Genomic DNA, 13,575 nt, shown 5'->3' on the forward strand with positions numbered 1-13,575 from the left:
GCCTCCCAGATATTTCACAGTGTCCTTTGAAAAACATTAAGCTATTAAATGATTAAACTTATTTTACAACATCATATAAGGATCGTAGTTCAAATGTCTCATTCCTTGATACTCATTAAATTGGGTGAGAATTTATACCTGAGGTGACTGTCAGTTCCCTGTATTTCTGGACATTTTTTCTGTGCCAGTTTAATGTTTATTACACCTCTTTGTCATAACTTTTCCTTTCATATATTGAATCACACATTATGAAAAGGCTGAATACTGTCACTGTATTAATTGGAATAAAGTCTGACAATTCCTAGTCCAGACCCAAGGAGTTGTCTTTATCCTTATAGTTTCTCACCCCACATTCAGAAAGAATCCTTGATTTAAAAGAAATTGATGGATGCAGATTTTATGACTGTTTTGAGAACTCCTTCCTAAAGCCCAAGGCTACATCTAGCTCTGCACTTTTCAGCCAATTTCAACATGTTCCTTTGTCAAAATACATAATCCTTTACCTCAGTCCTTTGCTTACTTCCCTCTAAATTAAATCCCTATCTTCACGTGGAGTGATGAGATCATATGATTGAGTCTATGGGAGAGGCTGCTAAGTGGGCACCAAAGTGATTTGCTCTTATGGACAAATAGGTAACATTTCCCAGAATCCTTATGAGTAAGTGTGGCCATGTGCAGAGTTCCAGTTAATGCAGAGTAAGTAGAAGGGGTATATGCCGGTTTCAGGCTTGGCTGATAAACAACTCCATGTTAAATCTCTCTGTCTTCTGGTGGCTAGCTGGCAACATCTGGGGAACTAGGGAGGTACATGATGAAGATGGCAGAACTGCTGGCAGCTTGGTATGCTGAATGCTGGCAACTACATGGAACAGGAGATTACCACACTTATGAATGGATTTAAAATGAGTGAGGAATAAACTTTTATGTGTTAAATATGGTGTTGTGTTATTTGGAGATTAAAATAAGCATTGCTTTAATTTATTCAGTGTCTTAAGACAGATATTGCCAAATTAAGATTTGTTTTCCTTTAATGTCAGTTAAAGGAGATATTAACTGGTAAACACTAATTGCTAAATTAATCAGATGTACATAAGAATAAATAATTAGTCTTGATTTATATTGCTTCTTATTCTGGCTTATTATTGAGGTATATAAATATAAAATTTGAATGGAGCTAAGTAGTACATTTAATATTTTTAACTTGAGAAATTTTTTTCAATATATATTCTTATATAAATAAGTATATATTATGTTATAATTACAAAAGTGAAAATGTATGTAAGTGACAAATGTATTCTTTTAACTACATTGAACTGTACGTCAGGAACTATCCAAGGTCCTGGAAATATGACCAGACACCACTTAATGAAAGTTATGCCTTTGTGGGCCTTATGTACCAGAGGTGGAAAAATAAAATTATTTCAATATGTCAAATCAATATTTACTATTACTATTAACTACTCATATAATTACTTGTTTTAATATCTTTATGTTGTTCCATTCTTAGATTTCATTTATCATACTTGATATAAATTTGGGTGACCTAAAAGAAATATTCTTTAATAATGCATGATACATCGCTAGCCTTAAGAACAACATTCACAGTTTAACAATTTAATACACACATATATATATACAATGAAATACTACTCAACCATAAAAAAGAATGAAATAATGCCATTTGCAGCAACATAGATGCAACTAGAGATTCTCATACTAAGTGAAGTAAGTCAGAAAGAGAAAGACAAGTATCATATATCACTTATATGTGGTATCTAAAATATGGCATAAATGAACCTATCTACAAAACAAAAATAGAGCTGTAGACATAGAGAACAGACTTGTGGTTGCCAAGGGGGAGGATGGAGGGAGTGGGGTGGACTAGGAGTTTGGTTTTAGTAGATGAAAACTATCAAATTTAGGATGGATAAGCAGTGAGGTTTAACTGTATAGCAAAGGGAAGTATATCCAACCTCATGATGGAAGATAATATGAGATAATATGAGAAAAAGAATATATATGTAATGCCTGGGTCACTTTGCTATCAGCAGAAATGTCACAACATTGTAAACCAACTGTAACTTAATAAAAATTAAATAAATATAAAATATATGTAGAAGGAAATATATCTGTATAATTATTCAATAGATAATATATCTGTATAATTATTCAATAGATAAAGAAGAAATAGGATAATTCTCAGTACTTGCCCATCTTCACATGTAACATAGATGTTTGTGGTTTTTATCAAGGACATACATTCTAAGTAAATATTATTTTGAAATGACTTGCACAGTCATTCTTTTGTCTTGCCTTGGTATTGAAATCCAATGTAGACTATAAATTCCAACACAAATTCTCTTCTCCTCTGGGAAGTTTTCCTTAATGACTTCTTTCCTTTGAATTTTTATGATGAGTATTATAAATGGCTCTCTCTGATTAGCCATTAGTACTTGTTTTCACTTCCAATTATGACAAACAGTTGTGGAGCTTCTGATGTTGCTAAATTTTTGTCCAAGAAGCAGATTTTTAAACCTAAGTATTTGGCAATAATTGAGTGCTGGTAAGTGCTTAATATCTCCATAATATTATAATGCACAAAATAAAGATTAATTGGTTACTTAAAGAATTTTAAAGGTAATTAGATATCTTGCTAAGACATACTTTAGGAATACTGATATAAAGTTATCAATACTTCAGAAGAAAGTACAATAAGAGAGTATAGTATACTAGGAGAGACTTTAAGTCATTCTTACCATGGAAACTTAATTATCAAGCAGAGAAAAGCCGAAGAAGTTGTCAGGAAGGAAGAAAACTTTCTCCTACCCTTTATGTTCTTCTGACTGGTCTCAGAATTAAATTGAAATAAGACAGATTAACATAAAATATAATTTTGTACATTTTAGAATTCTACATAGATGAACTGTTCAGAGACAAGAAGGTAAAATGAAATATACTTGCCATCCTGAGCTAAGGAGTGGGTTAGGGCCCTGGGGCTTCTCAGTATAGGAGGGTCATTTGCAGGATGTTAAGAAGAGCACATGTTCACTAAGTATATGTTTGGCCTGCCATATAGATGGGGCAACTTAAATCATCTCCAGTAATAACTTTTCTGGGAAAAATCCCCAATTCAAGTTATTCTAGGTTGTCAAGGGAGGGCCGGTTGCCTTTGGCTCAAAATAATCCTCATGCAAAAGTGACATATTTTAAGGAGGCTTTTTTGATCCCCTACAAAGTCAACAGAATAAATTTTCACTAAGGTGGTAAAATTCCTAACTCTCCTTAGTGGAATTCAAGATAATCAATCCTGCTTGTTTTTCTAACTGTTTTTTTTTTTTTTTTAATTGATCAGAGCCGATAGACATATTTTAGCATGTCTTAGAGTAGGGGTCATAAGGCTTATGAAACTTGAGCTTAAAGAGGAAGGAAGCATTTCTTAGAGGTGTGCAACTAGATTTTAAAAAGGCTTCATGTTTTTCATTTTATTCCCAGTTCTGTAGGTATTTATTATCACTCAAATATATTTATTATTTTTTATCATCTAAATACAAATACTAAGTAGTGCTCTGAGGTATGTTAGCATTGTACAGTCTCAATTTCAACTTTTCACCCATCCATTCAACCTGCTGAGTAGGATAATATAGATAGCTGGTTTCCTTATATGTCTTACATCTTCTCTCATAAGGAATCATGGTTTTTCAGATTTCTTTTAAACATACAGTTTTAAATATAGTATGTAAACATTCATATACATTTTTTAAGAACTAGAAAATTATTAGTAAAGTTGGTGTCCCTTATGTACGCCAAACATATTCCCTTTACTTACTCACAAAATAACTACTCTCCTGAATTTGAGATTTATCATTTCTATGTCTTTCTTTATATTTTTATTACATCAGCATGCTTCCTCAACATTGTATGGTTTGCACTGTATGCATTTGAATTTTATGTAAGTTTTTTATAACAGTCATATCCTTTTTAAACTTGCTCTTTTTTCACTCAGTATTATGTTTATATGACTAATACATTTCAGTACAAGTGACAAAAACTATCTAGTTATGAATTTTTTAAAAAAATCCATTTTGATGGGGAGAGGTCACATAGACTCCATTTTACAGCTTTCTTAAATTATAGGTGTGGCCATATGATTGAGTCCTGTGTAATGAAATTTGAATGGAAATGATGGTATATTTCTGGTCAGTTAATTTTAAATAACAAGTGTACTTCCTGACATCTTTCCACTTCTTCTTGCAGGATGAAAATGATGACAAAACCCTAGAGGATAATGGAACCACAAAATGGAAAAAGCCTACTCTCTAAAATGCCATTTGAAGTAAAACTGACAGCTGATGAGAAATACATGTGAGTAAAGAAATCTATAGAGTATTTGAGCTATTGTATACAGCATGTAGTGTTACTCAGACTAACACAATACTTGTAGCTCATTCATTTTATTGCTCTATTTCCCATATAAATATGCTTAAATTATTTATTTATTCCTCTGTTAATACGTATTTTGATTTTTTTCCTTAATTTTTCATTCTTGTGGTCAGTGCTGCAATAAATAATGTCATGTACATCTCCTTGGACACAAGTACAAGCTTTTTAGAAGGCTGGGTATATATACATATGTATGTGTGTAGGAATGTAGGTTGAAGCTAAATTCTACTACATCTTCAAATTTACTAGATTTTGTCAAATTGATCACCATATTGCTTTGATATCATAAATCCTACTGGCTGTTTTTAACATTTTAGGAATGTTTGGACTCTGAAAAAGCCTAAGTTTAAGATCTATACCTCTCTCTTGAGGTATAGATCTTAAATTTTATATCTTATTATCACTAATGCTTCATTAATTTTGAAGTGGGATAGAGAAGAAACATTGATTAATAAGTTATCATTCCATCAGTCATTTATCTTTGCACATCATCTGATATTCTCATCAATTCTTGAAGGTAATAAGGAAATAAAAATGTTTACCTAAAAAAAAGAAAATGATCCAAGATGATAAGTCAGTGACTATACATTGAATAATGAACAGAGCTAATAATATGCATATGGATATGTTATTTACTATATAAAATAATGATAGTATGTAATTTATATAAATACAGAACACAACATAGAACCGTTATGTCAATCAACCAGAAGTCAGTATTTCTAATACTCTGAAATTGTGTGTGTTTTTTTAATATTTCAAGAGGAAAAATAATTAACGTAAAGATTTGTCTGTGTAGTGGATTTATGCTAAATATATATGGTATTCATTGAAAGAATAAGAATTTATTTTTACCTTCAAAACTATGAAAAAATCAATTTAGTAGGTCATCCTCAGCATTATCAAAGAAGTAAATAAGAAGAAAAAAATCAGTATATGTGACACACATACTTGGTAAATACTATTTTATAAAAAATTTACTTCAGAATTACCTAAAGAGAAAGCTTTACAAATTTTATTGTATTACGTTTAAACATTTTTCCAGAGGAACAGATATCTAAAACTTAGTCAAAAAACAAATCAGAAAATCAGAAAAAAAGTTAAACATTTGTGGGAAACAATATATTGCTAGTGGTATGTTAATAATTTCTGTAAATTGATAAGAAAATGATAAGTTACTAAGTAACACTGGGCAAATAATATAAAAAGATCATTAACCGAAGAAAGGATAGTCAAATTTCAGTTGAACAAATAAAATCCTAGTCTCACTGATGGATTTAAAACAATGAAAAATTAAGCATTTACACTATATTTCTTAACTCAATCTTTAAAGTACATATGTTCAGCAAAAATTATGAGGAAATGGAATCTTCATGAATGCATGAATTGCTTATGAGAAAGACAGTTTTCATCATAATGCTCTTTATTCTTTATATCATTTTTATTATATGCAGTATACATTTTTTTTTAATTTGTTTTTGTTTTTGTCTTTTTTAGGGCTGTGCCCATGGCATATGGAAGTTTGCAGGCTACGGGTTGAATTGGAGCTATAGCTGCTGGCCTACAACACAGACACAGCAACATGGGATCTGAGCCCACGTCTGTGACCTGCACTACAGCTCATGGCAACTCCAGATCCCTAACCCACTGAGTGTGGCCAGGGATTGAACCTGCATCCTCAAGGATGCTAGTCTGGTTCATTACCACTGAGCCATGATGGGAACTCCCAAGTATAAATTTTTGAATTTGGTACTTTGATGTTTGAATGTTCATTTAATTAATAGCAAAAAATGAAATGTGTTAGGTTAATATTGGTATGTAACAAATTTCTACAATGTAGTGATATGAAACAATGCAATTATTATATAAAAAAACTTTTGTAAATAAGGAGTCCAGATAAAGTTTAACTGGATCCTCTGCTTTCATTCTGACAAGGATATAATCAAGGTGGTGATTGGCCTGTGTTTTTATAGGGAAGCTCAATTAGAGAAAAATCTACTTCCAAACTTACTCAGATTTTTGGCACAGTTAATTTCCTTGAAGTGATAGGATTGAAGACCCCAACTTCTTGCTGGCCATTGGCTGAAGGTCAGCCACCTCCATCTCCTAGAGGCTGCTCACATTTCATTGGCACTTGGGTTTCTTCCACATGTTTACTTACTTCATCAAGCCGTAAAGAAGAATTCCTAGATTGAGTTTGAGTCTTTAGGTAGGGATTGCTAGCAAGATGCCATTTTATGTGATGTAATCACAGGGATGACATCTAATCATCTTTGTTGTATTTCACTGATTAGAACCAAGTTACTGGTCTCACCCATATTCAGTGGGAGGAGAATAATACCACAACTAATACCAGGAGGTGTTGGGGTTAAGAGGGGCCTAGGGTTGATCTACCACATGAAGAGAATATGTAATATTTAATGAAAGGAAGTATAATGAATGGCTGATACAATAACTACTCTAAGACAAGTCATAACTAAATGAACAAAAAACTTAAGCTATATCTAGATTTTCTTCTATATAATAATCTTATATATAGTAATCCAAATTAAATGTGTTATATGCTTTGGAAAAGTAGAGTCTTTACTTTCCAAGATTGTCTAAAATCTTATCTGCAGGATAGAGTCAACATTTTAAGTAAGAGCTGATTCTCCAAATATCTGGAGATAGTTCATCAGATATTCATGAAAAATTTGAATAAATTCTAGTTGGTTCCTTTTTAATTAACCACATAACTCTTGGATACTACAGAAAGGCAGATTTAGATTTTTTTTGAGTTTAAGTTGTACTTAGATATATCCCAAGTCAGCAGGAGACATAACTCAGGGAAGTTATGTAAATAATTAACCTTTGGAAATAACACTTGCTAAGCAAACATACATATCCATAAAAATAATTACCAGATTCCATTCACCTTTAGCTGAAGAATGCAGTAGGTAATTTAAAAAACATCTGAAATATTTGCATACCAGAGTATATCTCCTTTTCTCTGGTTCTCAGTTTTAATAGGTCAAGCCGGCAAAGCTTCTGTGCATATGTAAAAATGGGAAATAGCAATTGCCTGATTAACAAGCCAACACAGCCCCCTCATCAGAAAAACAATATTGGACTTTATTTGTAGCAGATTAAAACAATAAGCTGATTTCAGAAGGTGTCAATGTTAGTCCTTAAATGATAAAAGGGATTTTCCAACAAGAAGTCTGACAAAGAGTTAAGCATGTTGCTATAAGAATAGATTTGTCATGGTCTTATTTGTTTGTCAATATGAGGTCTTCACAAAGAGTAAAATAGGAATATAAACAGCAGCTTTTTTTGGCTGTGAAACATTCAAGTAGCCCTATAAAACAGCCTATCTGTTTTAGGCGCTATTGAAATTCTGCTACCTTTTAAAATTCTTTTTCTAGTAGATTTAAAATAACCTTTATTTTCATGCACTTGAATGTATATGAAATGAGAGTATGATATTTGCATGAAGAAAGGTCTCCATTTTTCATGACTGAAGAATATCATACCCCTTTATTGCAGGAAGGCATCCACAAAAATCCTGTGGCTTCCTTGTGAGATTTTGATTGTCAGTTTTATATCCAAAGATTTCCTAATCCTGATATATCTTATTTTTATTGCACGGAGGCATGTAGGGGGGAATTACATTTATTTCTAATGTCACAGATTAGTGTAATGATACAGTGAAAAAGGGGGAAAAGTAGCCTCTACTTGATGTAGGTGTTGATTCTGTTTTCCATTCCCATCTCCAGCCTAACCTCTTCCTTCACATTCTCTTGGCTCATACCTTGTTACTCTTCCTTTTAGGAATGGGTGCTATATTTTGATAATTCTGTCAGATATCCTGTGTAAGATGGGATATTCTAGCTTCCTATGACTTTGGAACACTGCCATTCCTATACCCACTTGTTCTAAATCTGAGCTTCTTGCCTAGTCAGATGATATTTACCAGGCCAATATGATAAGTAAATGATATTTGGAATAATATTATATATATATAAAACAGATAGCTTCCTATCTTATAAATACCACCTCAAATAATCTATTCTTATATTTTATTGAAATATTTATATAAGAACGACATGTTATCTGCGTATTAGTGAAATAGTAAATGATGATAGCAATGATAAACTTTTTGATTGTGCCTTATATGCTACATCCTGTTTGCTGGGTCTGGATACTCCTCACCTATAGAGATGCTGCCCAGCTTGATAAAGACATTGGTTTCTGTGTTAGAATCACTGCTTTCTCATCCTGGCTCTACCACTTTCTAGTAGTCTTGGGATATGCAAATGACTTAACCTCTCTCTGCTTTTAATTTCTTCATTTTTAAAATGGGAGTGATAAGTTAGCTACTCATGGCTTATTGGGACATGAAATAAGTTAATGGATGTAAACCACTTAAAAAAAAAAGCATGATACACAATAACCATTCCATAAATATTAATGAATATTCCTAATTCTAACCCTTGCAGCTACTCCACCTTACAAATGAACAATTTGAGAAGCAGAGCCTTTGATCCAGTCTTGTGTTCCCTCAAATATAAACTATTGCCAATAATGCAATTTTCTGTTTTTCCTTGTTAGAAAGGCTGAGATAATTCATCTTGTTAAATAAGTATTGTATTGAACAAGTTAAATATATAAGGGAGATTTTATCTGAGACTGCTGCAGTAGGGAGGAGAGATTGAACTTAATGGGATTCAGGACATTCCACCCCCAGACATGGCATCTTGGCATACTGAATATTTTAAGATGAAGGAGTTTGAGAAAATGGCAGGAGAAGGATAATCACTCTGCCCTTCTATTCCCCTCATCCTTCTTTGAACAGGTCTTAAAATCCTCCTGAGAGAGAGGCCCTCTCATTCTTCCTTCCAAAAACAAAAGGGTACCACAATCCTAACAAACAGGCCTTGCTAAGTTTGTCCCAGTTTGCTGCCATATTCCTTAACCTGTCATATTCCTCCCCAGCTATTTTCCCTTCATCAAACCTAGCATAAAAATACACAGGTCTAATATTTAGGCCATTAATCCATTTTGAGCTTTTTTTTTTGGTCTTTTTGCCTTTTCTAGGGCCACACCCACGGCATATGGAGGTTCCCAGGCTAGGGGTCAAATTGGAGCTGTAGCCGCCGCCCTACACCACAACCTCAGCAACGTGGGACCCAAACTGCATCTGTGACCTTCATCACAGCTCACAGCAATGCCGGATCCTTAACCCACTGAGCAAGGCCAGGGATCAAACCCACAACCTCATGGTTCCTAGTTGGATTCGTTAACCACTGAGCCACGATGGGAACTCCTGAGCTCATTTTTGAGTATGGTGTTAAAGTATGTTCATTCTTTTCATGTAGCTGTAAAGTTTTCCCAGAATCACTTATTGAAAAGATTGTCTTTTCTCCGTTTTTTATTCTTGCCTTGTTTGTCATAGATTAGTTGACTGTAGGTGTGTATGTTTATTTCTGGGCTTTCTATCCTGTTTGACTGATCTATCTCGCTGTTTTTGTGCCAAACCATGCTTTTTTATGACTGTAGCTTAGCTTTGTAGTATAGTTGGAAGCTAGGGAGCCTGATTCTTCTAGCTCCATTTTTCTTTTTCAACATTGTTTTGGCTATCTGGGTTTTTTTGTGTTTCCATACACATTTGAAATTTTTTTGTTCTAGTTCTGTGAAAAATGCCATAGGGCATTGATAGGGATTACATTGAACCTATAGATTGCCTTGGGGAGTGTAGTCATTTTGACAATATTGATTCCTCTAATCCAAGAGCATGGTGTATTTTTCTATATATTTGTGTTGTCTTCTATTTCTTTCATCAGCATCTTATAGTTTTCAGAGTCTAGGTCTTTTGCCTCCTTCGGTAAGTTTTTTCCTAGATACTCTTTTTGTTGTGATGGTAAATGGGATTGTTTCCTTAATTTATCTTTCTAATCTTTCATTGTTAGTGTATGGAAAGAAATGTGAGAGATTTCTGTGTGGTAATCCAAGATAATACATATTTATCAGATACCTAGTTTATGTGCCAGCAACAGTAATTGGATCTCTGGAATATAAGGAATATAGAGGTGATTTTCTCTTTGCTGTCACGATGCATTTGTTCTCCATATTTCACTCTCAGCTCACGAGGCTTTTTCTAGTTTATTTGGTCTTTCTGACTTTCTGATTCTTATCTTAAGAATATTAATTATCTGCATCTTCTTTAGTCACTCAGATTTCTGACCACTGGTATGTGGTTCTTTTGATTCTTTTTTTGTTCATAGAGACTCAGATCTCTTGTCCTACTATGCTGACTGATATGTATTCTCCATGTTACTGGTACCATCTCCTTACTTGGTCTTAACATAATGCTTGATTTACTGTCTCATCAATCAATATTTACTGATGGGAAGGAGGAAGGAAGAATATTCTTATTGCTTTTTTTCTGTGAGTTTTTGGACAAGTACACTTCCATCTGAAAATTTCCTCTACCTTCCTTCTCCTTCTCAGGCATAGGAGACAGATAAACAGAGCAGTTTGCATTCCCCTACTGAAGCACACAACAAATCCTTTCAGCAAGTCTTATTGATGAGATTTAAAAGAAAACATTAGCTTAGAAAAGTCGATAGCAGTATGTAAAATGAGCTTCAGTTTTTCTTTCTTCTTTTAAGGTAATGAGAGTAAATTTGGCCCAAATGTGTTCCTGCTGTCTGGTTTATTTTAGGACAATTTAAGCAATAACTCTCTACTGTAAGGCTCATGTTCAACTTTGAAATCATCAGTTGAGCAATGGTGAGCTGTTATCTGCAAGTTAATTCAGATTCAATTTTAGTGGTTAAGGATACAGAGTAACCCAAATTGCCATCTTCTTGGTTCACAGACAATTCTGGGAAAATTGGAGCCTACATGTTTGGAGAACATTTTCTCTTAAGTTAATTTAAATTAACAGATTCAATTTCATATGTGTTATGAGCTACCTGAATTTCCAGATGGGGTCTGTAACATTTAAACAGAAATCCCACCCAGAAATTATTCCCTGAACTGTCACACAATCTTGGTAAATCATCTTTCAGAAACACATCAACACAGGTACAATCGAAGATAATCAGCATAATTTTCCATGACAGAAGTGACTTTGTTAGGAAAGCAAAAGGAAAGAAAGGCATTACTGAAAATTTCGTAGGTACCGTAATTCAAGGACATTTATTTTGGATGAGAGCAATATTTGATAAATTTGCTGTTGGATGAAATAAAACAAATATATTAGTGGACAAGACTAAAGCCAGAAATCTAATGTGTAATAAAGAAAGTCAAAAATCACTGACGTATTTATAAATATTACTTAATATGTATCTTCTGAAGAGGTTCCTTTGCTTCCTTTTTACAACTTTCTATGGTTTAAACAGCAATTTTTAAGTAGTATCATTGAGAAATTCTAGACTTGAAAATATTTAAGTGTAATAATTGAGGTAAGATTTATGTGCTAATGATTAAGAAGGAAAATATCATTTACATGAAATATACACTCTGATGATTATATGTATCTTAAGATTATATGTATGTTAAGTATGTGTATACTTTCATCCACTCACAAATGTAATGTGAGTCTCTGTATCTTAGATTGTAATATAGAGTATAGCCTCTCTTTAAGATAAATTAGAGGGAGTTCCCATTGTGGCACAGTGGTTAATGAATCCAACTAGGAACCATGAGGTTGCGGATTCAATCCCTGGCCTTGCTCAGTGGGTTGAGGGTCTGGCATTGCCGTGAGTTATGGTATAGGTTGCAGACGTGGCTCGGATCCCTCGTTGCTGTGGCTCTGGCATAGGCCGGTGGCTACAGCTCTGATTTGGACCCCTAGCCTGGGAACCTCCATATGCCACCAGTGTGGCCCTAGAAAAGGCAAAAAGACACACACACACACACACACACACACACACACACACAGATAAATTAGATTACATGTTTTGGGTTTTTTTTTGTCTTTTTTTGGAGGGGCACACCTATGGCAAATGGAAATTTTCAGGCTAGGGGTCAAATCAGAGCTGTAGCTGTTGGCCTATACCACAGCCACAGCAATATGGGACCCGAGCCACATCTGTGACCTACACCACAACTCATGGCAATGCTGGATCTTTAACCCACTGAGCAAGACCAGGTACTGAACCCACGCCTTCATGGATACTAATCAAGTTTGTTCCTGCTGAGCCACCATGGGAACTCCAGATTACGTGTTAATCTGATAGTCAACCATAGCATTGGGAAAATTAAAAATAAGATTGCACAACCATTGTATACCATACATGGTTCCTAGTCAGATTCGTTTCCACTGCGCCACAGGAACTCTTAGAATTTTTAATATATGGGTAGAAGACCATTTATAGTATCTGGTTTCCAAGAACAACCATCTGGTCAATCATTCTTCTCAGTATTTCTGCTCTCCTGTGCTTTATTCTTCTTGACTCAGGGTTGCCCCTTGAATTCAGAAACAAAAAATAGATTGTGGTGATGTTTGAGGATTTCCAAGGCCAAATCCAAAGTCTTGAGGTTTCTAACTGGATCGCTTGGCATTGTTTTTGGGGTCATCTCTCTTGAAAAACCCGTCTCTCTACTATGAGCAGCCAAGGTCACATGGAGAGGCCATGTACAGGTGCTCTGGTCATGTATTCCTACATGAACACCCAGGTAACAGTCATTGTCTTCCACTAGCCATGTGACTGAACCATCTTGGATATCCAGCTCAGCCAAGCATCTGACTTTAATCATGTAAGAAATCCCACATGAAAACTGCCCTGCTGAGCGCAGTCAAAGGCTCATATCAAAATATCAAGGTGGTTTGCTACCAACCGAGAGAACATCATGTAAGGAAAAATAACAGTTCTAATATTTAAATTATTTAAATTAATCAACAAAGCTAACAAGCTGAAATACATACATCTAGCTACTAACATTGAAAGTCAATTATTTTGCTCAAAATAGTTATTCAGCTAATGCAGAAAATTGTTTCAGTTCATTTTGCCAGCTCTTTTGCTGACAAGACAATTAAAATCAACAGATCTCTAATAATGGCGAAGCAGGTACAAGGAATTAATAAATAAATTTTGAGAGCAAAATCCATAGTGTATTGAATAAACTAAATATATCTGTATGTATCAA

The 13,575-nt window shown here is 34.1% G+C and overlaps 1 long non-coding RNA gene across 1 annotated transcript in view; it reads left to right on the forward strand.

Annotated features, from left to right (window-relative positions):
- LOC110261728 overlaps window positions 1-13,575 on the forward strand; it is a 132,522-nt gene that overhangs the window by 23,572 nt on the left and 95,375 nt on the right. The window contains exon 2 of the long non-coding RNA XR_002346196.1: window positions 4,255-4,362. This is a non-coding gene — a long non-coding RNA (uncharacterized LOC110261728). The remainder of the gene's footprint in view (window positions 1-4,254; window positions 4,363-13,575) is intronic.

Source organism: Sus scrofa, chromosome 7 (genome assembly GCF_000003025.6).
Source record: "Sus scrofa isolate TJ Tabasco breed Duroc chromosome 7, Sscrofa11.1, whole genome shotgun sequence".
NCBI classification, from domain to species: Eukaryota; Metazoa; Chordata; class Mammalia; order Artiodactyla; family Suidae; genus Sus; species Sus scrofa.